This window comes from Harpia harpyja, chromosome 5 (genome assembly GCF_026419915.1).
Source record: "Harpia harpyja isolate bHarHar1 chromosome 5, bHarHar1 primary haplotype, whole genome shotgun sequence".
Classification (NCBI taxonomy): domain Eukaryota; kingdom Metazoa; phylum Chordata; class Aves; order Accipitriformes; family Accipitridae; genus Harpia; species Harpia harpyja.
In genome coordinates, this window is record NC_068944.1 from 40,270,571 (window position 1) to 40,298,298 (window position 27,728).

General features: G+C 42.2%; 2 long non-coding RNA genes across 2 annotated transcripts in view; one reads left to right on the top strand and one right to left on the bottom strand.

Moving 5' to 3' along the window:
• LOC128142310 (uncharacterized) overlaps positions 1-26,194 on the bottom strand; it is a 217,631-nt gene extending 191,437 nt beyond the window's left edge. Inside the window, exon 1 of the long non-coding RNA XR_008235344.1 lies at positions 26,016-26,194. This is a non-coding gene — a long non-coding RNA (uncharacterized LOC128142310). The remainder of the gene's footprint in view (positions 1-26,015) is intronic.
• On the top strand, positions 22,112-24,186 carry LOC128142309 (uncharacterized). The gene is made up of 4 exons (XR_008235343.1): positions 22,112-22,223; positions 22,727-22,889; positions 23,080-23,876; positions 24,076-24,186. It is a non-coding gene; the product is annotated as an uncharacterized LOC128142309 (long non-coding RNA).
• Positions 26,195-27,728: the final 1,534 nt, after the last annotated feature.

Sequence of the window (27,728 nt, forward strand, 5' to 3'; positions counted from 1 at the left end):
CATGAGACTAAGAAAACCACTTTGTGACTGGTGTGTTAAAGCTTAATGTTATATGTTAAATATGTACCTCTTCTGCTAACATGGAGCAAGTTTTTGCTTCTTTACATTTTTTTTCTAGCAGAGAGATCCTAAGATCTAGAAGAGTGTGTTCTTCCTCCTAGTTCATTTCAGCACAGTCAAAGCATCTATTTGCAGTTACATTTTTCCCACTTGTTTCTATTGCCTGTAAGCCAGTACAATCGTGTAATACACAATATACAATATTCTACAGGGTTGAATGTTAATGTTCTAAGAATACTAGGATCTCACTTTTAGTCATATTTTATAAAGAATTATAAAAAAGTCATAGAATAATTTTTACTGTAATTGTGCCAGTATTTCAATATTTAGTACTTTTCTCCTTTACAAAACATATGTTTGAACTTTCCCAACTTGAGAGAAACAGTAAAACTGTTATTCACTCAACATGATGATGCTAGCATTCTTTTTTCATAAGCTTAACAATTTTAGCTTTATAATTTGTCATCTATATAATATCGATTAGGATTTCTAATTAATTACCTCATATACTTTTCAAGAAATTCTTTGAACATGCTTAACTAAAGGAGCTCATTAAGAGGAAGAGTTTGCAAACCTAACAGAGGAAATCCACATTTTATGAATATTTGGCCTTCAAGTACAACTCTTACTTGTAGCATTCAGACTTTTAAAATCTGAACATCGAACATGACGAATCAAACATGAAGCTGGATCATGTAGTTTTTAACTCATGCTAGACCCTCATCAACTTTACTGAGAGTGCAGGATGAGAAAGGCCCTTGCCAGACACTATAAGGCAGCAAGTGATGAACAGACACGGAGCGGTACCCAGCGGGACTGAGCCCAGTGCCTTTAATGTATTTTTGAGATTGTCGTACCAGGTAAGCCTATTGAATTTTTTGCCATTTATGTCAAAGACAGCATCACTGACACCGATAGGATGCACGTTACTACCTAGGTGATTTCCTAAAAGACCTTTTCTAAAAGTCTTTCCTAAAAGACCCTTCGAACATGGGTCTATTTCTAGTCGTTACAGTAAGAAAGATAACCCTCTCCTGACCAAGTATTAACACTCTTATAAAGGGTTCAAGCCAAGGATATAGTCAGTGAGTTTACTGTTAGGTCTTTGCTACAGCAGACTGTTAATACTGTCACAGATTAGCAAGAGACATTCAAAAACCATGAGAAATGTAAAATTGATCATAAATTACTTCAGTTCTACCATTTCTGAAATTTAAATTGTTACCTATTTCCTATGAGCCATGTAATTTAGAAATTAATTGTTAGTTAAAATAAATATAAAATCCTTACTGATTACACCAAAAGGTGACAAACATTTTAGGGCTCCACACAGCCTTTATCCACCGAGCAGCAGGTGCAAGAAGAAAAAAGACATTTAAAGGAATCAAATAGTCTGAAGTCGGACAAATCAAACGAATGGGTCTGAGCACAACACTACAGAAACATTGGAGATATTTTCCCTAAGAGCAACAAAATTTGAAAATTAGACAGAACAATATCACTTCATGCTGCCCACCACAAAAGCCTCAAGGATTCATTCCCATATTGCTTACACCAGTGTTATTGTGAAGTAACTTTGCTTAGACGAACAGAAACACTTCAGATTTACATTAGTGTGTTAATGAAGTAAGACTTTGGCCCTGAGATTTAGCTCTTTCATTAGTAATTTATACTCTCATTAGGGATTTATAGAAATGGGAATCTAGGCTCAAATGCTAATTGAGAATTGTCAGTTGTAAATAAGTGCTAACAAGATAAATTTGCTCCTCGTCACATTGAACAGAGACCTGCATTTTACAAAATGAAACTCTTCCTTTAATATAAGAAAAAAAAATCTCAGGTTAGTAGGATGCAAGTAACTCTGCTGCTCTGACATGTAGCCCCTCATGAGCAGACCCACGGCTCCTCTCCTCCCCTGCCAGCTCTCACAACTGGTGCAGCACCCTCCAACCTCCACCCTCTGCAGGGGCTGGCCGTGGCCGGGACTGCATGTATGAGATGTGAGAGCTCTCTTTAGTCCCAGTGAAGGCCCTTTGCGCTCTTGCACTGGGGCAAGCAGAGACAGATCTCACCCTGGAAGTGACCCTGTGAGCACGTGGGACTTTGTGTGAGATCACATGGATGTTGTGCATGGTCGTGCGGGAGGAGGGCTCACAGCTTGGCCAGCCTTGTCACACCAGCCTGAACCCACAGAGATATCTTCTCCCTGAGACAAGCCTCACCCATGCCAGCCCCTCACACACTGAACCCCACCAGAAAGAAGCCCAAAGAGTGTCAGAGAGGAACCAGAGCATACCCAGGCAGGTTTCTCATTTGTATGGCCAGGAGACCAGACACAGGTCACCTCAGAACATGCAGCCACTAGTCTGTCTAGATTTAGGTTAAGCCACATTGCTGAGGTAAGATTTCAATCTCTCTATACCCAGTGGAGATGGGTTCCCAAGAGCAACTTGAACTCTGCTCACTTGGTTTAGTTAAGCTTGGGCAGCATGGCTTAAGTCACATTTCCAGCTGAATCCTATTTTAATCCAAGACAATATACAAATTACAAGAAAGACATGCTAACTCCTGGATGAGGCATCTGACTTGTGTAAACCTGCAACAGTAAAACTGAAAATTGGCCTCAGCATCAGAAAGGAAAACTCAGTTTTAATCCTCCTCTCGCTCTACCTTCCCTTGCCCTTCCAAAGAAGAATAAATTCTTCCTCACTCTGGATATCTTTCACACTGAGACACGATCCCTCATGCAGCCAGAACAAAGTGAATTCCATACAAGAGTCTAGTCATCACTGGGAACCGTAACCAACACACAAATTTACAATGGTTGTATATTATTTTCTTTGAAAAGGAATTCAATTTAATCTAGTGAATTGCTGTAGGCAGCTATTAAGAAACAAAACAAAACAAAGCATTTTATGTATTTAAGGAAAAAAACAACACAGAATTGCCAGTTTTGCTTGTTTGTTTGTTTTTAAGAGACATTTCAGTGCTTTCAAAACCCACTAACCAAAAGATAACAAGACACAGGATGTTCTCCAAAGTTACAAAAAAAGCCTCCAGGAATTTCAAACCAGGGACTCGCTAGCATGGCTGTCAGCTTTTCAGAAAAATAAAGAAGATTTTCAAAGGGACGTGACCAAGTTTGGTACCGAGACCCTAGTGATGGATGGGCTGTCCTCTTGGCATTACGTACCTGTCATCTGAGCTTTCAGATAATCTTCCCTTTTAGCTTCTGTCTTGGTGCAAGGACCCTCAGGCTCTCTTAGCATGCCCCACCATGAGCCAAGGACAATTTCTGGTTTACATTTTACTGGGAGGTCACTTGCCAGATAATACACTGAAATGCTGCATGGTATAAACATTCATAAGATAAACCTTTTGGTTTTTTCCAGGGTGACAGTCTCCTACCAATCATCTTTTATGCCTTTGCAATATCTTAATGCATCTTTTTTCAATGCCCATCTTTTCCCTCAGATTAGTTTTCTATTATACCAGTGTGCTCCAGGGTCATAGCCTCAAGTACAGAGGAAAAGGAGGAGAAAAGAAGCGGAAAGCTGCACTATGCCCCTTCACTGAACACGCTCCTGCAGGTGAAGTGCTACTTTGCCTTGGCATAGACACAGATGCACCAAGGCTTTTCTGAACCTGCCCGGACCAGACAGTAAAATATTAATCTTGGGATGTCTTATTTCAGCCAAAGCCTAAAAGAAAGGGGTAAGAAAGAGAAAAAGAGAGGGAGACACCAACATTCCTTGGCTTAAATCTGGTAACTATTTATATAACCCTTCTAGGTCAACTGGGTACACTGCTTCCCAGCTTCTCCTTGCTTCCTGAACTAGGGAGCCCTTAGGTTAATAGCCTCTAGACTTTACTATGTCCCAGAGAGGAAAAGGTCTTGGAAACAAAAGCAATAGCCAGAGGCACTGAATTTAAATCCCACCGTCCCACCACACTTTTTGCGTGACCTTGAGCAAGTTACTTGGGATGAGGATCTCAAAGGAAGTCAGACACCCAAACTTCACTGATTTCAAGGGGAATCAGATGCCTACTCTAATGAAGGCACTTTCATGAGTTTCCTGGGATGAACAGAATACTATTCCCATTGTACTCTCTAAGAACAGGGGACTGAAGCTCAGGGACAAAAATTTGGGTGTTTTTTTTTACTTCCTTGGGGATGAATTAAAAAAAGACTAATTAAGCACCAAGCCTCCACGGAAATCAAATCAATAAGAATGAGGCAAGGTGAACCTGTCTGGGCCTCTGCAAAGCTAATGAACCCCTGCCTACTGCTTGCAACCACATTAGTACCAAAGTGTACACACAACCTCGCTTAGTTTACTCTTTTTTTTTTTTTTTACATCTCTAAGTATTTATCCTATTTCATCCACTTTCCTAGTCTTTTCAATCTTTTCTTTACACCCCGTCTCTCTTTTGCTTCCACTTACCCCACAGCAGGGCACACCCTCTCTTTTCTCATGGTGGCTAGCCTCTATGGTCCCCTCTCCAGCTCTCCTGCTTCTCAGCCCCACACTTTGTATAGCTACAGTCCCCTCCTTTCTCACCTTACCTCTGCCAACTGAAAAATAATAGTCCTGGAAAACAGAAGGACAATATTTTAAAATCAATTATTTTAAAATAAATTTGTCTCATTTCTTTGTGCAGTTCTACATATACTTGTGTTTAGATATCACCCAACTTTTAAAAACCACCACTGTGGGAAAAAAAAAAGTCACTGCTTCTGTGTGCAGTTCTGGGCCCCACAATTTGAGAAGGATGTAAAAGCCCTTGAATTCATCCAGAGGAGGACGACAAAGCTGGTGGAAGAGCTGGAAGGAATGTCCTATGAGGAGTGGTTAAGAACTTTGGGCTTGTCTAGTTTGGAGGGAAGGAATCTGAGGGGCAATCTCATTGCTCTCTACAGCTTCCTGAGGAGGGGGAGTGGAGAGGGAGGTGCTGAGCTCTTCTCCCTTCTGTCCAGGGATAGGACGCATGGGAATGGTTCAAAGGTGTGCCAGGGGAGGTTTAGACTGGACATTAGGAAGCCTTTCTTTAACAAGAGGGTGGTCAAACACTGGAATAGACTTCCTAGAGAGGTGGTCAGTGCCCCAAGCCTGTCAGTGTTTAAGAGTTGTTTGGACAATGCCCTTAACAACATGCTTTAACTTCTGGTCAGCCCTGAAATGGTCAGGCAGTTGGACTAGATGATAATTGAAGGTCCCTTCCAATTGAAATAGTCTATTCTATGCCCTTAAAATCATTTAAGTACATTTCCAAGGGAAGGTCACATTCTGGAAGAGAAAAGTGAACAATGGTCAGGAATAAAGTAACCATTTTATTATAATGTTAGTAATTTTTTATTTTTTAATTTTTTTTTATTTTGAGTGCCAGAAAAGAAGTGTCTACAAGGTAATCAGTTTTTACTACCATCCTCAGGTCAAATTGGGCAATCACAGAGAAAGATGTCCTGATATTACTGTTATATCATATACATTTTTAATAATGTAAACATAAACCTCTGTTCAGGATGGTTATTATTGACTTCAGTCTAAAGAGAGAGTTGTAAAGTTTTCACAGACCCAGTCCAGATGTCAGGTGTGAAAGAAATCAAAATCTCATCCTCTAAGTATATCAAAATATTAGAGGACGTATTGTTTGGAAATGACGTAAACTATGGATGGTTTACTTTTGTGCAACTTAAATTATGCAAAACCAGAGGAGATGAAAAGAACCTAGGGGTGGACCACTTTCAGGAGTCTTTCTCCTTTCAGGACAGCTTGTTTTTCATGGAAGGACATACCTAGATAATAATGCAAATCCTTTCTACAGGTTTTCCATTTGCTTTACAGGGAATGGAAGAGAAAGAAATGTTCACTTACATCCATCTTTATATCCATGAACTATGTAAATAATATATCCAGAACATCTAGATCTCAAAGACGTATTGGGCCCCATCTCTAAGGTAGACCATGGATCTCTCAGAAATCAAAACATTTGCCATATCCCACTGTGAAAAGAGATCAATCTAATAGCTGAAAGTCCAAGAGCTTCAGCCTCTGAGCAATCTTTTTATCATACCATTCCTTTCCCATTCCTTCCAGCAATAGCAGCTTATGCTGTAATGTTACCCTGCTGCTGTTGATTAGTTCTCCATGGAGCAGGATATGCCAATTATTCATGTGCAGAGCTAGGGGAATTTTATTCAGTGCACAATCCATATGCCAGAAGTGTTGTTTCATCTATGCTGGATTCAGTAGAACTCCCCAAATTATTTCAGTTAGGGGAAAAATTTGAGGAACTGAGATATTTCAGGAAGAGCGCTACAAGAATGAGAATCTCTTTTTAATTCCAGTACCAATTCCATTGGTACAGGCACCCCCTTGTGAAATAGGAAACTCATGTACATGCTTTCCTCTCCTATCTACCAGCACAGTGCCCTAACCATGATGTTATCAGAATTTGGCAAGGAGTCAGAGAAAGACCTGTTCCTCAGTGATGTTGTCCAACTTGGCATAAATAACTAAACATTCAGTGTGACAGAGGCTCACTTCTGAGGTGAGCATCCTCAGCTCCAGACTAGAGCTATCCTCACCTGCTGGCCACAAATTCTCAACTGGGATTTCAATACTAGATGCAATAGGTGCAATAATTAGGTGCAAACAGAGCCAAGCTCAAGCCTTTGTTTCAAAGCTCTGCCCCAACTCGCCAGAGAGTGGGTCTGACCCTGTCACTTGTGTTTTCAGGAACCACACTATCAAGTTACTATGCTTTTGCATTGAAGCTGGACCCAAATTTTGCATGTTGTCCCCTGAATTTACTGCATTTGTCGGAAGCTCTGCAATACCTTTCAATGAATACACACATGGAGAACTTGTGCACTTGGGAAGTCATGGACCACAGTTTATGAGTCTAGGATAAGTACAATAGCTTGATAACAGCTTAAAATAAAAAAATAAAATAACAAATAGAAAAACTACATTGGCAACTGAATTTTCATCTTTAGGAGTGTGTTAAATCCCACTTAAAAGGGGAAAAAAATTACATTTCTCAGAACTATTGCTTTAGAGGATTCTCAGAAAAGGTAACAATGTTGCAACACTTACTCTCAAGCCATGCTTTAAAAATTTCTCTACTGCCATAAAAGGACCTCCTGATGCAGCTCAGTTTGAGCTCTCAGTGTCACACAGTGACTGAAAGGATCCCTGGGTCTATAAGGAGGGGGAACAGCAATAGAAGCAGAGAAAGCATTAGTACGAGGCTTCTGGTGTGCACTGTTAACCAGGTCGTTACTGGAACCCATCTTGGGCCGTGGTATCCTTGTTTGAAAGGGAATAAACCTACTGCACAGAAAGAGGCTTACTCTGTTGAGCTTATCTAGTGACATGACAGAGATAATTTAACCTACAAAGTCTATATATGGACTTATATGGCTAATCAACTCCATATATGTCCACATATATGTCAACTGCTCCTAAAGCTCTCACTGTCTGAAAGATGGGCTCCATCCTGTGGAACAGATAAGGGGATTCAGTGTGAGATTGTGCACTGTGTCATGTGAGGTTCTGAAACATGATCATAATGATGCCTTCTGCATGAAACAGTATGATTTTTAATGCAAGTTTACAACATGAAGCACCCAAGCACAAATTCAGGAATATAGGTGCTGTTATATTGTGTCAACCTGTTAGCAGAGGGGAGCTGCAGTGAATGCTGTTTGATCCCTGGCACCTCCTCTCCTGCAGAAGCTGTTTACAGGTGCATTGAGTTCAGTTCACATTTTCCGGCCTTGATGGGGAGAAGGAGGGGATGCTGCTTCCTAAAAGATTTTCTTTCCTGTATGGCTTGGCAGATTTTAGGCTAGTACAACTGCTCTGGGCCTGTGCTCAAAACCTGCAATCTCATACTGTAGCCATTTCCACAAACACCTTTCATTCAGCATCTCATTTCTCCCCACCTTCAAACACTGCTCATTCCCATGGTATTTCCCAGGATCTGACAGAAGATGGTAAATTCCCTTCTTCCACCTTAGACCCCACATTTAACCATCCCTTCAAGAACCCAGGTGGCCACACCTGCCAACCACCACCATTTCCATAGCAATACAGGTGCAGGGAGATTTAATTTGGTCAGTCAGTACTAACCTTGTACAGCAACAACCAGCTACATGAAAGGCCGTTACAATAACCATCCAGCACCACTGTCCCACACATGATGCTCATTGGGGATGTATCAGCAGATCACAGCCAATACAGTCCTTTTGCTCAGAAGCTGGGATTAATCTCAATCAGTCAACACCACAATTCAGTGTTTGTCACTTTAACTATCAATTTAGTTATTTATCAATTCAGTGTTTGTCACTTTAAACCTCAGCTTTTACCCACAGTTAACACCAGGCAGTCCTTGAGCTGGGAGAGTTCCCCCTGCTCGGTTTCATTGTGTTACCTACCACTGGACACAATGGAGCCTTGACACCTTTTATGTTGTCATATTAATTATCTTAAATCATACCAAGTTACCATAGCTGGGTTATCAATGTCCTTTTTTTGATTTAGTATGACTACAATGAAGTTTAAAATATTATTACTGCAGAATGCAGTAATTAGCACTCACCTAGACCATGCAGCAAAATAGTACTTGGTATGTAGATCTTAATAGTGTGACACAAATTATAACCAAAGATTGCTTTAAAATAAACTAGGTGTTTAAAAATACTGTAGGGACTATTCACACAATTAGCTCCCGTTTAAAGTCAGTATGACTTCTTGTAAGAAATAAAGCAAGTGCATTTACCCAAGGTATCATATGGGGATACATAACTGCAGGACATTCAAAAATCAACCTTGTTAGTATCAAGGTAGAGCCTTCATTTCCTTTTCTGATCCTGTCTCTTTTAGTTTCTCCTTTTGAGAAACCATTTCCCATTTAAATGAATACAATTTATTCCACCATGAAGTATAATACGTACCTCGGGGAAAGATAATTAGAGAAGAAACCTACCTCACAGAGTTTGTGGTCTACAATGGTTTCCTCTTACAAAAATATTAACATCCCGTACACATTTGCAGCCTGCTTCTGAGAGGTGCTAAATGGACCTGTTAATGCAATAGCAAAGGAGTTTTAACAAAGGCAGAATCAGATTTAGAAACTTCCCACCCTAGTTAGGCCAGGCCTATCCCTTTAATTGATATGGTCATCTTCAGGAAATGTAGGGTCTCACATACGTAAACATTGCCCTGTTTTTGTCCATATTTGAATATCTATCTATATAACGGTCTATCTATAGATGATTACTTATGATCATTCCTAAGTGTATGACTGCATAAGAAAAACTATCAGGAAGGTTCCTTCTTCACTGGCCTGTAACTTGTCCACTTCGTCATGCAGAAGAGATACAATTTATCCAACTGCTTTAGCTTAAACTTAACAAGTTTAAGCTAAATAACATGTCTGAATAACAAAAAAACTATGAATATTTACAAGAGAATTAGAGACTTGGGAAAAAAGGACCGTATTTTTGATCACAGGCCATTTACACAGCACATAATGTATCTTTGACTAAGTGACTAGGTAAATATTATCACTTGAAGTGAGGTTTTCAAGCTTGTTTCTGTTATTTATTGAACATCAACCCAAAAACAAGCAAAACCTTATTCTGACAAATCTACAGCTTAAGCCAGATATAACACCTCTGCTGGATATAGCCCTTATAGATGATGCTTGTAGCCCCTTCCTTTTGTGCATCGTAGGAGCAAACACCAGGCTGACCAATGCTAATTCCTGCTAAATGTCCCCTAGTAGGGCAAGTGGAGTGCAGACAGTAATGCTGAGATGAAAACCAGCCCTCCAGCTTTCAACAGTCAGCACACAACCACTGTGCAAGTCATTTTAGCAAGAGCCCCTAAACCTTCGAAACAATGTGAGAGGCGGTTGCCCTGCTGTCCTGGTTTCAGCTGGGATAGAGTTAACTGTCTTCCTAGTAGCTGGTACAGTGCTGTGTTTTGAGTTCAGTATGTGAAGAATGTTGATAACACTGATGTTTTCAGTTGTTGCTCAGTAGTGTTTAGACTAATGTCAAGGATTTTTCAGCTTCTCATGCCCAGCCAGTGAGAAAGCTGGAGGGGCACAAGAAGTTGGCACAGGACACAGCCAGGGCACCTGACCCAAACTGGCCAACGGTGTATTCCATACCATGTGACGTCCCATCCAGTTTAGGAACGGGGAAGTGGGGGGGGGCAGGGATTTGCCGCTCGGGGACTGGCTGGGTGTCGGTCGGCGGGTGGTGAGCAATTGCACTGTGCATCATTTGTACATTCCAATCCTTTCGTTATTGCTGTTGTCATTTTATTAGTGTTATCATTATCATTATTAGTTTCTTCTTTTCTGTTCTATTAAACCGTTCTTATCTCAACCCACGGGTTTTGCTTCTTTTCCCGATTTTCTCCCCCATCCCACTGGGTGGGGGGGAGTGAGTGAGCGGCTGCGTGGTGTTTAGTTGCTGGCTGGGGTTAAACCACAACACCTGCCCACCACTGCTGGTGGGATGCTTGTGCAGACCTCACACACATGACACCAGCAACAAGCTCCTCTCTCATGCTGGAGCTGTGCTCTGGCTTCCCTTTGTTGAGCCCCTTTCAGCCATCCTGATGGTGTCTGTCAGGTCTCAGAACTGGGGAGAAACTATAGCTCATACCATAGTTGAGGTCAAAGATGAAACCCTTCAGATAGCTACACTCCTCTGTGATAGCTCACACAGAGGGTCCCACTCCTGCCCTCTGACCTCACCTTCCCTGGCACCCCATGGTACCCTGGATGCTAAAGTTTGGGGAAACCATGGCTTGTAGTGAGCTCTATTTCTTCAAACTATAGAGAGGGTAGGCCATGCAACCCCTCTTTCTACCAAGCTTTCCCCTTGTCAGACTACATATGTGGGTCAAAGAGGGGAAAAAAAAAAAAAGCTCAGAACCAAACCTCTGAACCAAATTCTTCTCCTGCCAGCCAGGTCTTGTAACCTCTCTCCTTCATTCTCTATTAGGCTAAAGCAGAGAGAAAACTCACCCATGTCAAACCAGCATGTGATTATTAGTTAATTAACCTTTGTATTTGTAAGATTCTAGAAAATTATAGAAGAGAATGTGTGGGAGGACAGAGGATAATTTGAAATAAATAATTTGTATAGGTAAAATAAATTTGACAGAGACTTGCCATACAGTAAGGCAAGAACAGAGAAAAAAAATTGAACTAGATACAGGATATAGTCAAGGATGTTAGCCCAGAGAGGCATATTGAAGAATGGAGACCCTACTTTTCAGTAGGAGTCATATCAGGAATTTACAGCAAGAACACAGGCAAAAGCCCATATCTTTCTTAAACTTTTAGAGATTTTCATAGTGGTAACTTTTAAATGTAACAATGGTGCTTTGGACCTTTGACAAAGAACTGGTTTTGAGCCTGACTAATCTGAAAGTAAAATTTAAAACTCATCCCAACCATTCACAGAAACTGTTAAAAAATGCCAATCCACCCTCTCTCTTTTATCCTCTTGTCCAAAGTCAGGCTATCAACCCAAGGGATAGAAGAAACACAACAGAGACATGAACTCTGAAACTAGTATTTTTAAAGGTGAGTAGTTCTCTGGGGTTGATAAAATAAAGCTGAGTATCCTTGCAAAGACAAGGGAACTGATATCATTATACTCACAAACTATTTTAAATCACAGCAGAGTATTAATCTTCTAACCTTGCATCTTCTGCTGTTGTTGGCTTGGCTGCTTTTCTGAATTGGTCCCTGGGAATAAAGACTACTGTCCTGAGCAGTGGTCCCAGGCCTGCTTACAGAAACCTGTTCTGCTGTAAAGTATATACATAGAGTTGTTTACTCAGAGCTCAGAAAACTTTTGAGTAACTATTATTTGGCACAAAGAGCTGACTGGCTGCCTTTTAAAGGGAAGAGAGGGGAGGAAAGGTCCAGAAAATTTGGAGGGTGTTGGCTAGGCTTGATATTACTGAGAAGCAGTTAGTTTCAAATTTCAGTTAACTAGACTTCATTAAATTAGGTGTTTTTCAACAGCACTGCTTATCTTCCTTCATACATACCATCATCACTGTTACCTGGTGTTTCCCAAATAAGCGTCTCAAGGCACCCAGTAAAGCCATTAATGGACATGCAATAGATCACATTATCTCTCTCAATGGAAACACAAAAAATAATTCTTAGTGCATATTATAAATACTGATCCTTGATAAGCATAAAACCAATACAATGTTCATCATACAAAGCACTAATTCCTAAAAGACAGTTTATTTGTTCCTGTGAGTGATGGGATTCATCAATTCACAGAATTGTGTCCAAGTAAAAAACACTAAATCTTGATTCAGATAAACTGAAGTCATTAAAATCATCTTTTGTGCCCCACAAGAAGTTCCTATTTTGACAGAAAAAGCATTTACTTTTCAGAAATATTTAAATTATTAAAAAAAAATCCCAATAAAAAGTACAGATTAGGAGAGAAGCAACAGACTGAAGCTCTACACTGGAAACCTCACATCATATACTCCTACTAAATTCCACTGCCAAAAGGGCAAGTGAGTAATAAAAAATTAAAACTTTGTCATTTAACCTTTCATCTAGTATGGCTACTTACATGCTTTGTTTTAAATGGGGGGAAAGTATACAACAGAGCAGAATTCAACATATTCCATTTCCATTTCATCATAGTGTACTGATACCTCACTTTGCCAGTAGACATAGAATACTCAGTTGTCAAGAAAATAAAATAGATGTGACCATTTAAATGTACTGAAATACAATATAAATTAATTAAGCGAATTATGTGTATGCTTCGTCTTCAAACTGTAATCTCATCTAAGAATCACCACCACACACATAAAAGCAAGAAATCAAGAAGGAATGGCATGATGAAAAGGTTTTATTGGTTTTGGTTTAAATGGTAGTACTGTCATGAGAAACAGGCAACGTATGCAGACTGCTGCAAATGAGCTCTAATTAAGACAGAACACTGTAGAAAGACAAGCAAGACATAGAATATATAAAACTAATAGGGGAAAAAAAGCCATCACAGGATATTTAATTTTATATTTAGAAGGCCTGCTTTTATGTTCTTCCACTTATAAAGATAACTGTGCAAATAACAAGCAGAACCGAAAGAAACCATGAGTTATAAATATTAGCAAAACTTTCCAAAATATCTTTGTTAATCGACAAATCTGTTATAACTGCAAAGCTCCTATGGAAGGAGAAAACTCTGCCTGTCTCATTCTCCTGGAAGCAAAGAATTCTAGTGTATGCAGACTCCCGCTTCCACTTCTGCAAAACACCGGGTTAGAACCTAGCAACCATCTAGATTTTCATATTTTCTAGCCTGAATCTCCATGAACAGCAGTTTGTGTTAGAGATAGAAAGCCTACAAACGCCACAGCATATTCCTGAGCTTTGTCCGCTGGTCCTTCTCTTTCACTCCTTTGCATGGACACAGTTATATCATGTCCTTGTAACAGAAATCTCATCTCTGCAAATCCTGATACACCTTCATGGTATTTCAGTGAATCCCGGTAAATAGGTAAGAGCAGAAAGGGAAGGCAATGTTTCTCAGAGTTTTTTAAGTCTGCATCTTCAAAGGTGTTTGGCCACTGTAAATGCTTGAACAAAGCTCCTTAGTAGAGGGCTTAAGCAGTGACTCCCAGTTTTGGGGTTTTAAAAGTGTGTCAGACTACCAACAAACTTCATTTTTTCTTGTAGGTCATCTGACACCCCTATCACACTCTATTTGATAACACTATATAATTTCTTTCTGTGGCGCAGGTGGGGAACACCTCCAAACTCAAAACCATTCTTGGAGAACTACTGAGCAGGAGGCAAAGCATCACTAATATGATCTAAGATACCTGTCAAACACAGTATTTTCATGTACATACAACCACGACCATGATCATCTATAATTAGAAACAGTTTCAGCACCTTTTTATATTGGAGTAAGAGATACTGGCGGTAAATTCACACAATACTACTTTTACCTCTGCAGGTGGGCAGTATCAACTGGCAGCCCTCAAAACCCACCATCATAAATGAAATTAATTCTTGTTGATATTTTATATAGACCAAAAAAACCCAAACAACTATTTTAGAGTGACTATTTCCAGTTCTGCAGGAAGATTACACAAGATTAAACAGATCAACATGCAATAATAATAACACCAACTAAAATTAGGAATGCCAAACAGTCCCTATTTCATGAACCCGTAACTGTCCAAAGCATTGATATTTTCACATGAGGTATTCAATGCTTGATCTTTCCTGCAGATTATTTTTATTTGCAAATTTGAATAAAATGCAAAGAAACAAGCTTCCCTCTTTCTCTACGTTTTCTTCCCCAAGATAAAGTCTAACCTGTCTGTATTTTGGGCAGCATTACAAAAGAGGAGACTATAGTGTGAAGCAAAGTGTGAGGAAATGACCCTTGCTGAAGTGTGCATGCTTAGACTGGGTTAAAAAAGAAGCAGCAGCAGTTGAAAAGCTGTTTGTGAAAACAGATGAAGAATAGATTAAATTAATCTCACTCTTTTTTTCCCCCTTACATGCACATCCTCTCTGCTTACCAGGAACCTCCTCATTAAACTCACTACTTACATGTCTTCGTACCCGAAGCCAGTTGCAACAACAAGAACTTGCATTTGTCCAATAAAACCTATGAACAGTGCTCAATATTTTTGCACGCCATCTACTGGTACTTTTTTCCCCCAAATCATGACATCTATCATTAAAAAAACATTTTTGTCATGAAAGACATAGTTGAGTAATTTCAACCTTGCATGGAGTTCAAGATTTGCAGCCAAGCTGGAGCAGCTCTTGCCTGCAGCAAGCTGAATTTGGCTGCATAGATTATCAATTTTGATGTGTTTAAGTCATCAGGTGCATGAGCAGCAGCTTCTCTCCCAGTCCCCTGCTCCTGCCTCTGCAAGGAGTTACTGCCTCCATCCCTGCACTCTTCTGTGATGCTCATCCATTGATACACAGCCTCACTCCCAACATGTCAGCCACAAACTTTATTCTCACCGGCATCCTCTCCCCACGTTTCCACAGTCCTTCAGTGAGGATCTGTGAACAAACTCACCCCCCTACACAAACAACCCACACACACACACAGAATTACAGAGGCTTTTTAAAGCCTTTTGAATAGTTATTTGATCTCTCTGAGCTATAAGACTTCATAATAATTCCAGGCCCTTTCCTTAGCTTCTTAATGCTGCCAGCTCTCCCACTTCCATGAGCCAGTGTTTCATAAAGCCCCAGCTGCTGCAATCAAGATATCTGCAAGGGAAGCTCAAATCTTGTTTTTAAAGTAAATTTCCAGCCTTTGCAGATGAAAAGTCTGAAAGCACTAAGGCCCCAGGCTCAGAAACAGGCAAACAAGCCCTAAATGCATTATCAAAAAAATAATCAAAGCCTTGGAAAGAATGACTCATTAGTTTTGAATTCTTTAGATACATAATAATAATTTTTGGTGAACACTTCACCACTCAGATTCCATCTTAAAAAAAAAAAGTTATAAAAACAGCTGTCAAACTGACCAACAAATTCAGCCCTTTATTCCCTGCCTCTCCTCCCAGCAGGCCTTAATCTCATCAACTGCTGAGATTGCAGGTCCCAAACTCGTGGTCTACAAGGAGCTGAGACCTTCCAGCAGGTAAGCTGGCTTCAGCCTGCTCTTAAACAGAAGCGCATGTCGCAGGCCTTTGAGGTAAATGCCTTTATTAAAACACAGGACAAAATCTCCACGAAGGTCCAATGTTGCTGTGCGGAACCGGAGGGGAAACTTGTGGTGTGAGTGAGAGTGAAGGTGCATTGAGCCTGTGTGCATCGGGTTTTGTTGTATCCCACATGGCTCTGCATATTCTGTGGTCTCACTAAATTGAAAGTGTATTTACACCCAACAAAGTGTGTTATACCTCTGCCACAGTTTTAACTGATTATTCTACACTTGTCTTTGCCAAAAACACCTTCAGTCATAGTAACACTACAATTTCTGGAGTGGACAAATAAATAAGTTCCTTAGGAGGAAAACTCATATGTCCTTTTTCCCTCTATTTAAATATAGCACACTTTCTACTGAATGAATATAACGTTTGTATTCAGTATCAAGGACCAGACTTACTAAAATAAACACACAGATGTTTATACACATCCAAGTTGCAGACCCAACATAAGTGTATGCAAGATTTTTTTCATCAGTCTGTAGTGATACATATGTGCAAAAAAATGTAAAAGGTGCAGCTCTTCAGGGGTATGTCAGACAGATTTGTACATGTGTACCGGGCTAAAATTTGGCTTTCCCTGCCAGATTTTCAGGAACTTATTTTGTAAAACCTTGATCCATATATTTCAAATTGTAACCAAGCCTTCCCTGAAATAAGTTGGCTGGAAAACCTTTAGCAAGTAGAGTGGATACAACTCACATATGAATAAAGCAGTCTTCACTGGATCAGAGATAATTTATGAGAAGAGCATCCATATTCCCATAGATATCTAGAACAGTTACTGTAAAATAAGTCATTTTTAACCCAGGATGTACTGTACAGACAAGACAATATTTTAAAAATCTTTCTACCTTAAAATATCAATGTAAATAAATAGGAAATTATTTTAAAACCACAAATGTGCAAACACACAGGAGGAACATCTATTTTCCAAGTACTTTACAGTGGCTCCCTCAAGCTTCTTTTCTCTCTTAAACCCATCTCCAGCTCTATACTGGCCCTTCAGCCTGGCACATATATTCCATGGACAAAGTGCTGGTGTCCTCTCCCTTCTGGTCTTCACCACCATACCCCACATTTCTGCCTGCTATCGATGCTTTCTGCTTTCCATCCTTGCCAGCCTCATGTGCCTTACTTATCCCCAGTGTCTTGTGTTTGCCTCTCTTGGCTGAAGCTACAAACTTGTATGTGCAGAAATGTCAGTGTTTTTAAAGCACTATGTAAAGATGGTGCATTATACTAAAGATAGATTTGAGCACCCTTCTTCACTCTGAGAGCCATCTTGTTCTTCCAATAGTCCCATTCAATTCTGTGGGCCAAATTTTGTTGTTCCCTTCATCATGCGGGGTAGAATCTCAGCCTTTGAATAGTCCCACTGATTTAAATGGGACTTACTCACACAATCAGCCATTAGTAAGAATGGAAGGAGAAGCTGACATTATATAGTAACATTTCTAATATATGTCTTCTAATAGCACAGAACAACCTACTAATGATGAAACCTTTGCAAAAATGTAACTGCCATTGCTATTTCTTTTTTGACAAACTAGAAAAGTCCTCATTTCTGTGAATTGCATTAGTTTTAAAGAATATCATCCAAAATATATTATAGTGATGCAATGAAAGCTCAGAATACAACAGACCTATGCATCTGTTTTTACATTACAGTATAGCAGAAATGGTACGTTATATAAAAGAAGAAATAAATTATCTGTAACTGTTTACCACCAACAATCCATCCATTCACAAAACAAAGCTATGACAAAGAAGAACACAAATAAAGAAATATACACATAGCTCACCAAATCCACATACAGGTGGAAATAAAATTTAGCTGGCTGAAAATGCATTTCTATGCATTTTATCCAACATTTTAAGATAATCATACGTTAGCATCATTAATTTTCAGTACACACAAGCATAGAGCCACTGGGTATCCTGAAGAGCAAGAAATGAAGGGTAAGGCCTCAAAACGTAAAGGAACTTAACATTTGAAATGGTCATATTTGTTGAATTAATACATTCTCTGTGTTGCAGACCAAACCAAAGTCCTAAAATAAAAGAGCTCCTTTAAATATGCTCCGATGAAAGGAATAGATCTGTTAAAAATAACATTGCAGGTGCCACACTATTATTGTGTATACATTGCTGCTGTATTTTTAATAGTCACTCATTCCTTTGGAGTGCAACTTGTAAAAGAATTATTCATTCTCTCTGTGCATACATTTTAAGAATAATTCACTGTACTTTCCCAAATTATTTTCAAAGTGTACACACACAGGAAAGGATACAAAACTTTTCCCAGGCTACATTTGAAAGCTTGTCAGCACTCAGAGCTAAGGCCTTTAATCCCAGGCTTTAAATAATTTAGGTAACACTTGATTACTCCATTGCTGGAACGTCAAGCTCTGCAAAATCTGAGTAACACAATATTTAAGGGGAAAAGAGAGAATACTCTACTATAAGCATTTAAGTAAAATACATTTCCTGCGAACAAAACGTGAACTGTAGCCTGGTGTTTGCAATGCGAACTGTGGTAAAGCACCACTGAGGCTACCCTCCAAGTAACACTTTATTCTGGTTTCCACTAACAAAACCCTTCAGTGAGGAGTTCTGTGGTGCAACAGTTGCAGCTTACATGCTACAAAGTACAATATTCAGAGGGCTTAAGGAATAGCTTTTCCTTAGGTTCATACTACTTAGTGATACACCCTGACTAAAATGTGCACATCGACTTCAGATGAACAGAAAACCCCACCCCCCACAGCACACACACGCACACCATTTAGTCAGAAAAAAAAGAAGAAGTTTTTACCTTTCTTGTGGACTATATTTTTTCTTGAGAGAACAATTTCATTTTCTCAGGTAATCCACAGGGGATTCAATATTTGCTGTCTCTATGCATTTGTTAAATAAAAAAATAGTACAAATTGCTTTGTTCTCTTAGGTACATCTGTACCTGTACTGTTAACAAATTTTTCAGTCGTGTTCTCCACTCAAAAAATAGTTTTAGCCAACAAACTAAACTTCTCTCTACAAAGTTGTTCAGATAATTTTCATGGGGGTAAGAAGCATGAACATCACAATGTAGGCCATGTGACAATCTATGCATATTTCGTTACATAGAAACACCGACTTACTTAAGAATAATTAAACATGCTAAAAAATTATCAGAAGGCAACAAAGAAATAATAATAAAAAAAACCACCTCCCCCTGCGAATTAAATTATCACTTATTAGGTCCTCTAAGATCCCTTTTCACCGCTGCCTTTGAATCCCTTTTGCACAGAGGAATACAAAGTTTTTCTCTTAAATCTATCAGTTCCTTTTCACTCCAAAGCTCACCGTTTAGCCCTTTGCAATACATAGTGCTAGAAAATCAGGATCAACAACACCAAGCCCACGATTGCCCTCAGCAGAGTCAATAAATGGCACATTTGACTCTCTCTCATATCATTTTGCACCAAGTCCTCACACAACTACTGCCCTGACACCTCATCCATCAGCTCTTAAAGCACAAGAGCAGCGCCCCACAAGCAAACCTCTTCTCTCCTACGCCATCTCCAGAGTTGAGGCCCAGATGAGAAACAGCCTTATCTTCCAATATAGCAAGGATACACCTCTAAGATGAGACCTTGGCAATTTGACCTAAAGCCATCCTTACTTGCAAAACAAAGTCTCCATCATCTTCAGAGCAAGAAGGAAAGAGAGTGAGAGGGAAAACAGGGGTGGGGGTAGGGGGGAAAGTCCAGTCCTCTCTGACCTGATTGGAAACTTTGTTGTGGCAAAAAGAAAAAAAAAAATCTCTTTGGCCAGTTGAGAAAGTGCCTATGGTTGCTCTTGTATTGGGAGGGTCTGTTCAGGGTTTCTCGATCTTCTTTTCTCTCTCTCTCCCCCCCTCTCTTTCTCCCCTTCTCTTGTTTCAAAAGGGGCCTCTGGTCAGCGCTGATTAATAAGTGTTTTTTGTTGTGAAGTGTTGAATAATAGAAGATAGCCAGTGACCCAGGAAAGACTAAACCTTGTGCTACTTTATTGTGGCAAGCTGAGAAAGGGGCTTTGGGACAGAGACCTCAAGCACTGACCCGCACACATCCTGCGGATTCCCTATTCATTCTCACAGCCTTCCAGTCGCCCAGAGCTCCCATTGTTTGCCAAGCAACAATGGAGATTTTGCACAGAAAGTAAAGCTCTCTTCAAATTCCTCCCTGATGTTTTGCATTTGGGGAAACAACCATCCTTAACGTTTGGGGGTTTTTTTCCTCCCCTTAACTGAATTTCATGAAAACTCCTAGGATTTGGGCTTTTATTCCCATTGCTCAAGACTTTCTATACAAACCTAAGAAAACAAACATTTTCTCTTAATAAATACTTACTTTTTTTTTTTTTAATTACACAACACGTTTTTCCTGGGGTACCGCTTCGCTAGCGATTTAAGGGGAAAACTGAGGTTTCTTTTCTTTTATTTCTTAGCATATCACTATGCTTTTAGTGCACACTACATATCACTGCAGTTCCTAAAAATAACTGTATTCAAGCATCCTCTTTTTTGAGTGGGAGCCAACTGGAGAGTGCTGCTCCTTTCCAAAAAAAAAAAGCAGAAGATTGAAATCTCTTGGTTTATTTCTGCCCCGATTAGGCAAGCCTAGCTTTTCTCTCCTGGCAGGCTGGCCCCTTCCCCACGCTCCGAACAAAGAGTTCATCCGCAGCCACCAAGGAGGGCAAATGCCACTCCATAGACTTGCTCTGATTTACCTGTAGGGCCCAAATCACATTTCTCATTCTAACTTAGGCATTTATTTGCATTCCAACCATGTGTATAAATAACTTTTGCAGCTGTCGAGCCTTTGGGTGGGAACACAGCTAGATGGATCAGAGGCCTCAGGATCCCAGAGTTTTGTTTAATCGCTTTCTCCGGCCTGTTATACATGGATTTCCATTCCTCTATGACATCCACTTACACATGTCACCAAGCAGCTAGGAGGTTTGGGTGGGTGTTTGGTTGTGCCTTGTGTTTGCGGGGTTTGTGTCTTGTGAATTTGCTAGGCTTAAGAAAAGAAAAGAAAAGAAAAGAAAAGAAAAGAAAAGAGGAAAAAAAAAGAGCAGGAGGAGGTTGCAATCAATAGGACAAATTCCTGTTAAATTGCTAAGAATGGGATTTCTTCCCCCTCAGTTATTTGAATTTATAACTGACTGAACATTTTTATCAGGACCATTGCTTTCTCTCGGTGTTTCCACCTGCATAGGGAGGTCTAGAAATCCACCCTTTGGAGGTGCAGGAGAAAAGACCAGTCTGTCAGAGAAACCTTTAACAACTGAAGGGGGAACAACAGTCTTTATTAAGGATATTGGGTAGCAGAATTACCTTGGCAGGGGCGGGAGGCGTTGTAAAACATCCATTTGCAAAAGGCTTTCAGGCTGAAACCCTTTCATCGGTGGCGAGGGGAGGGGGAGGCAGGGCGGGGGCTCGCGAACCCCCAGCTATCTCCATTTGTCAGCGCCAGGTCGTAAAGCCAGCGGTGTGGAGGGGTGGGCTGCCCGGTGGTCCGCCAGCCCCGCACGCCCAGGGGCTCGTTTCCAAAGCGGGACGCGGCTACAAGTGCAATGAGCGCGGCGGGCTCAGGCCGGAGCCTGCCGCAGCCCCGGGCCGGGGCGGTGCAGCGCTGGGGACCCCAGCCTTTCGCTTCCATGCCCACCACATCCACTTAAAACGTTAGGAAGGGGAGAAAGGGGGGGGGGGGGGGGAGGAGGAGGGGGAAGGCGAGCGCCCTGATGTATTGTTCCCCTGCCGAATTGATATGCTAATTCCCCTTGTGAGGGCATCACAAAGAACACCTTGCACTTCTGAAAGACTTTTGTGTCCTGGCCGGAGAAGTTTATTATCAACTAATTAGCAACAACTTCTAGCAATGAGTTGGGTTACATTTTCATAAGCTTTGAACAAACATCCTGAGCTGCGTTGTGTCAGGATGACGAGCTTGCTAAGGAAAATAGAGTCCTAAATCAGGGAATGAGCTTTAATAATTAGCGCCTGCTATATATGGAGCCTCTGTCGACGTAGGTCTTCTTCCGAGGCTTTTGATTCACGTTGCTTCCAGGCTTGCAAAGGACCATGACAAGCACTCTACAAAACAAAATCTTACTCAGAGATGACTAGCCATTTTTTTCCCTCCTGTTAAGTCTCTTTCCTTGCAACCCAAGAGCATTTTAGACTACCCCGGTAATGCACCAAGGATAATCAGTGTATGAAGAAGCGCAATACAGTTAAGCATATTCACATTAAATATTATTTAGAGAGGCTGCTTGTAGGCAGTCTAGCACTTCAAATATAAAAATCGTCTGGGAAAGGGGAAGGTTATATTTGAAATGACAAAAAGAAGACACCTTTAGATTTCACAGGTTTGGGTTTGTTGGGGTGTTTTTTTCGTTTGTTTGGGTTGGTTGTTTGGCAGTTTTTTTCGGTTGGTTGGTTTTTTTTAATTCCGTGTTACTCATGTTACAGTCTTTCCAAAGAAGGAGGAACTGGTCTGAGGACTAGGTTAGCTCAGTCCTCTTTCTGTAGACCGCTTATATCTTTGGAAGCAAAGGGATACGCTGTTTCCTTGGTTTAAAGTGAAACTAGGAAAAAACAAGAGGACTTTATTTTTATCACTGTAGTAAGTGCTAGTTATTTTCTTTTTGGCGCTACACAATCAAGAATAGAGCAGAAGCAATCCTCTGAAGCCAAGGACATTCTAAGGTTTACCGATAATTCTTCTTGACCGGAAACAACATACTTAGAGCTTCACATTATATTGTGGGGTTTTGGCTTTTGAGGTGTGGAATTTGGCGGGGGACAGGGTGTCATATTGCAGCTCAAACCAGTACTAGATTGATTTTGCAATTCATACATGGATCTCCAGCATGGCCTTCCTGAACCTGTCCTGGTCCTGAGGAGAGCTCTGAGGAAGCTGCAAGCCTTGGGCCCGTTCAAATACTGTGGTTATTGGGATGCAGAAGAAGGCAGCTCGGCCGTGGCCGCCTTTGCAATTCACCTTATCCTCTGCTATTCAATTCATTTAATGGGTAAACACACTCTCTATCACTTGGTCTCTTTCTGTCCCCTTCTCCAAGCGATTTCATTTGCTTAAAATCCTAAAAGGTGGTATAGTCTTATTGAAACCCAGTAACGTAAGGGGTGGGAGTGGATTAGATTCCTTCATTTCCTTTCAGTAATCCTAAATGCAGCTATCTCTGGTTCCTTAATCTCCTCTAGAGTCGGATTACCACCCATTTGAGCAAGTGCAGCTGGAATTAGGAGATGACAAGGATGCAAAGAAAGTGTCAAGAACTCCTGAGGTGACCGAGATGTCGGGGTGGCCCCTACCCCTCGCAGTCCCCTGGTGTCCCCCAGGGCCCCTGGCCTCCGGCCTGTGCCCACTGACCCCGGCGCAGACCTGCCTTTCTTCTCGCTGTAGCTCCGCATGGGCAAGGGCCACCGCTGGGTTGCTTTGGCGCTTCATTTGCCTCATGACAGGCTTCTGCCAGCCCTGCAGGTTTCAGCCCTTGACATGGCCAGGCTAGCCACACTCTGTCATACAGGAATATGTATTTATTTATATGTGTATATTTTTAAAAGATAAAATTTGTATATACCTATGTATATGCATATATATACACACATACACATGGATGTTCCTGTATTGGCTAGAAGAAAGAATCGGCATAAAGTAACTGCTGAAATGTGGAGTGAGTACCACTGTGCTTACGCTTTTCTCCATCCACTTGGAAAAAGTAACCCTGCATGAAAACACATGTATGTGTGTGCGGTTACTTTTTTAAACAATCCCTCATATTTGATTGAAATGGAATATGCCACCATGTATATTTAAGATTAAAGCTTTATTTTTAAAGGCCTGTAATCCTTTCAAGGAGATTTTGTTGATATAAGACTTCATTGGAAAGTAATTGTGGATTGTACAGCTCTGACCTTTGCAGGAAGCAGGGTGCAGGTCTGCACAGCTGAGAAATACTGTGCATCAATTTCTTGTGAAGCCCCTGCAGACCAGCTAAGTATGCATACAAGTTCAGGAATTTACTTAAAAGGTTACAATTAGTGGTTTAATCGTCAAAGTTGGGGACATGGTATTTTTATATTGAGTGAAATATATGATTTAATTATACTTAAAAAAAAAAACCACCAAAAAACACAAATTAAGGACAGGCCTGCTACACAAATTGGAGGCAGCTAAATGCTCTTTTGTGCCTGCAGCTCTAAGGAGGCTGTGATGCATGCGAAGGAAAGTGACTGACTTAACTCATTGGGATTCAGGGAACGACCTGCCCTCTTTTGAAAAAAAAAAAAAAAGGAAGACGAAGAAAAGTAAGTGTGTATGTGTGTGTGTGCGTGTTCGTGTGTGTGAGAGAGAGAGAGAGGAGGGGGAGACTCACACAGAGTCCTGCTTTCCTGAGCTGAGAGCTGCTGGTTCCCAAGCAGAAAGTATTAGGAGAAACACAGCATCTTGTCTGTTTGCTGCATTTACACAATGAAATCGCTTCTATTTTTATTCCTGCTAACCGGCCGTTTTTGCTTGCATTCACTCCGAGCCATGGACGATGGGAACAAACAAGTACTTAAAAACAAACCGACAAAAAAAAAGAGAAAAAAAAAACCAACCCAAACCCAACCACGCTGGGATGAGGATTACTCACTTTAGCGCTTGCTGTAAGTACAAAATCTCTTGCTGCATTTCATAGGGATAGTGAGAGGCTGTTGTGGTCTAGGTTGGGGTTGTTCGGGTTTGGTTTGATTCTTTGTTGTTCCCTCTCTCTCTCTCCTTTTTTTTTTTTTTTTTTAAATATCATCCCCTCTTTATCAGCCTTTTGCCGAGTTACTCAGATAAGAAAATAAAAGCCAGGGGAGGGAGAGTGACGGGCGGCGGAGCGGAGCGCGGCGCGGAGGCAGGGCAGCAACCGGGGGTGCGGAGCTCCCGCGGGCGCGGGCGGCGCGGGGGGCAGAGGGCGATTTTCCACATCAGTCTGGGGGCTTTGCTGGGCTGGAGATGCGTTTTTCTGGCACGGGGATGTGCGCGCCTGTGTGTACACACACATCGTCAGGCAGGGTAGTCCTGCTTGAGTCTCTGTGGTGCAACGTGAGTCCGCCCAGCTTGAAGGAATGCGGTGGTCAAAACAGCTTTCCAGCTGGTTTGGTTTGGGGGGATTTCCTTCCCCCCACCCCACCCCCCCCGCCTCAAGTGCACATGTGATAGTGGTACTTTTCCCTGGCAGGATTTGATTTAAATAATAAACTAAGATCAAAACTGTCTCCCTCTCGCCTAGCCTAGTCGCTTTTCTCCCCCTCCCCTTCCTCCTTTCTTTCTTTCTTTCTGTGTGAGCGCTCCTGGGAAAGCGGATCGGTTAGAGGGGAAGGCTTTTGAAATCGTGGGGGAAAATGTAAGAGAATTCAGAGGCTCTGGGCTTCCTTTGTGTGGTGCTGAAGCCGCGGAGCTGCTTTGTGCTTTGGAAGGGAAAAATGGCGAGTCCTATTGTGTTTAGGCCATTTTCTTCCGGTACAAGGGTTTTCCCCCAAATCCTAAATACTTCAGGGCTCTTTTGAAAGAAGTCTTCCAGCCCATGAAGTATGAATGGCTGCAGCTCTGCCTTTTCCCTAGCCGGTAGTACCTCACATTTGAGAGAGCCCACACATTTCTCCTTGCAGGGCTAGTGCACAGTTTCTAAAGCTGCTGCGTTCAGAGCCTCCTGTGTCGGAGCGGCTATTTCAGCTGCTCTTAGCCCACGTTATTCAAGGCAGGGGAGCATGTTATGAGAAGAGGGGGGGACCGAAGAAATAATCCGAGACCTGTCCTTGCTTTAAAATGCTAAGAAGGAGCAACGTTAGCAAATGGGGGGGGGATATCTTCTGAGAAAAGACTCGTGAACCGACGATCTGACTTTTCCACTAAATTATTTAAACTTTATGTATACCTACATGTATGTGTGTGTGTGAAAGAGTGTATGCATGTGCGTATGCATGTAGCCACATAGCAAGAAAGAACTTTAGGCTCGGAAAGAGGTCGTATATACGTAACGTGAGATTTTAGAGCATATTTAACCATTGTGTGCAAGTTATTCCCGCTGTAACATGCAATGAAAAAAATAGTTTGCAATGTTGTCAGTTCTTTTCAGGTCAGCCGGTAGGTAGGTACCACTTACCGAAAACCGCGTCTGAATTTCCACGTTAATCCGTTTAAGGAAACAAATGAGAGTCCGAGGTTTTAAGACCGTTGTCCGATATTAACCACTTTTCATTGTAATGTGGGCTTGCCCAGGCGTCACTGATTAAAAGCACTTTGAAACAGGCGAGCTATCAAATAAAACCCAAGAAAGGCAAATCCCCCCCCGCCCCGCACCTCCTTCCAAGGTGCTAAATTAAAAAAAAAAAAAAAACCAAAACAAAAAAACAACAGCAACAAACTAATTTCTAGTAATAATAATCAGAAAGCCCAGGCGGGTTTAGAAGCGGCCCGGGACGCCCCGCAGCTTCCCTGGCCCCTGGGCGGCGGCTGGCAGCGCGGGCGCGGCGGGGCGCGCAGTGCCGCCCGCACGGGCGCGGAGCGCAGCGCCGCGCTGCCGCCGGCGGGTCAGCACCATGGACAGGGACCGGGAGGGCGGGCAGGCGCCGGGGCCGGGCCGCGGCTCACCCCGGGGGAAAAAGGGGGTGAGGCGGGCTGCCTGCCCCCACAGAACGGCGGGGAACCGAGCTGGTCTGCCTGTCTTGTTTTCCCTTTCGTGTGGCTGCTCGGGTTTCCAAGCAGAAGACTCGAGAAATTACATTTATAATTCTCCTGCTTGAGAGCAAACTCTGTTAAAATGCCACGCTAGTGATTTCTCTGCTTACTGCCCGCAAAAGAAGTAAAAGGATCTCTCCATTCTGCATACGATTGCTTTTTCCCCTTCAACTCCGAGCCGAAAATAAATCTCCTGCTCGGATCGGCTGAATGACAGTGGTGTAAATTAAATTGATTTTATCAGTGACCAAGTTCCACAATTGGAAAAATTAAATGCCACTTTGACGGACAAGGACAATATGGAACAGATCTATAAAACAGGTCCTTTGAACAACAACAGCAACATCAACCCAACAGGAGCCTATGTACTGGCGATCCCTTCTTCTTCATCCCACTCCGTTATGTCACATCGTTTACTTTGCCTTTCTGCGGTACCGAAATGATTGAAACCATTGTTTGATGCAAAGGGACTAGCGGTGATGAGTCATGGACTTTATGCCACAGCAAAGGCAACAGACATGGCTCTCAGGCAAATTTCTTTTTTTATTTTGATCACGCTTCTAATTGGACTCCCCTTTCAGATGCTCTTTGCGGCACTTCCACCCCACAGCTCCAGAACAGCTATCAGCAAACTCAGGGCTAAGCTCCGAGAATGACAAACCGCTCTGCCTCCCCCTAAGAACTGCACAAACGCAACCTCGAGGTCCTTTAGCCAGGAACCCCCCCCCCCCTACTTCTGTGCCTCCCGCCGGCGCCCCCAAGGAGACAGGAGGCCTTGAGCGACCTCCGCGCTCTCTGCCTGCCCGGGCTCGGCTCGGCCGGGCCCGGTTCGGCTTGCTGCCCGCCCCAAGGGGCCTGCCTGCCGCAGAGGCACAGCGTAGCCCCGGTGGCTCCCCTCACGGCCGGCGAGCCGCTTCTGTCCGCTGCCCCGCCGGGACAGGCACAGCGGGAACAAAGCCCGCGGGTGCTCGGCCCGGCCCGGCCCGACCCGGGCCGGCGCGGCTCCGCTGCTCTCCCGGCCCTGTGCCAGCCTCCGGGGTGGGACGGGCCGGAGGCTGGGGCGGTGCGGGCCCGGGGGGGCGGCGGCGGTGCCGCAGTGAGGGGGGGTCGGCTGCCGTGCGGGGAGGGTGGCCTCTGG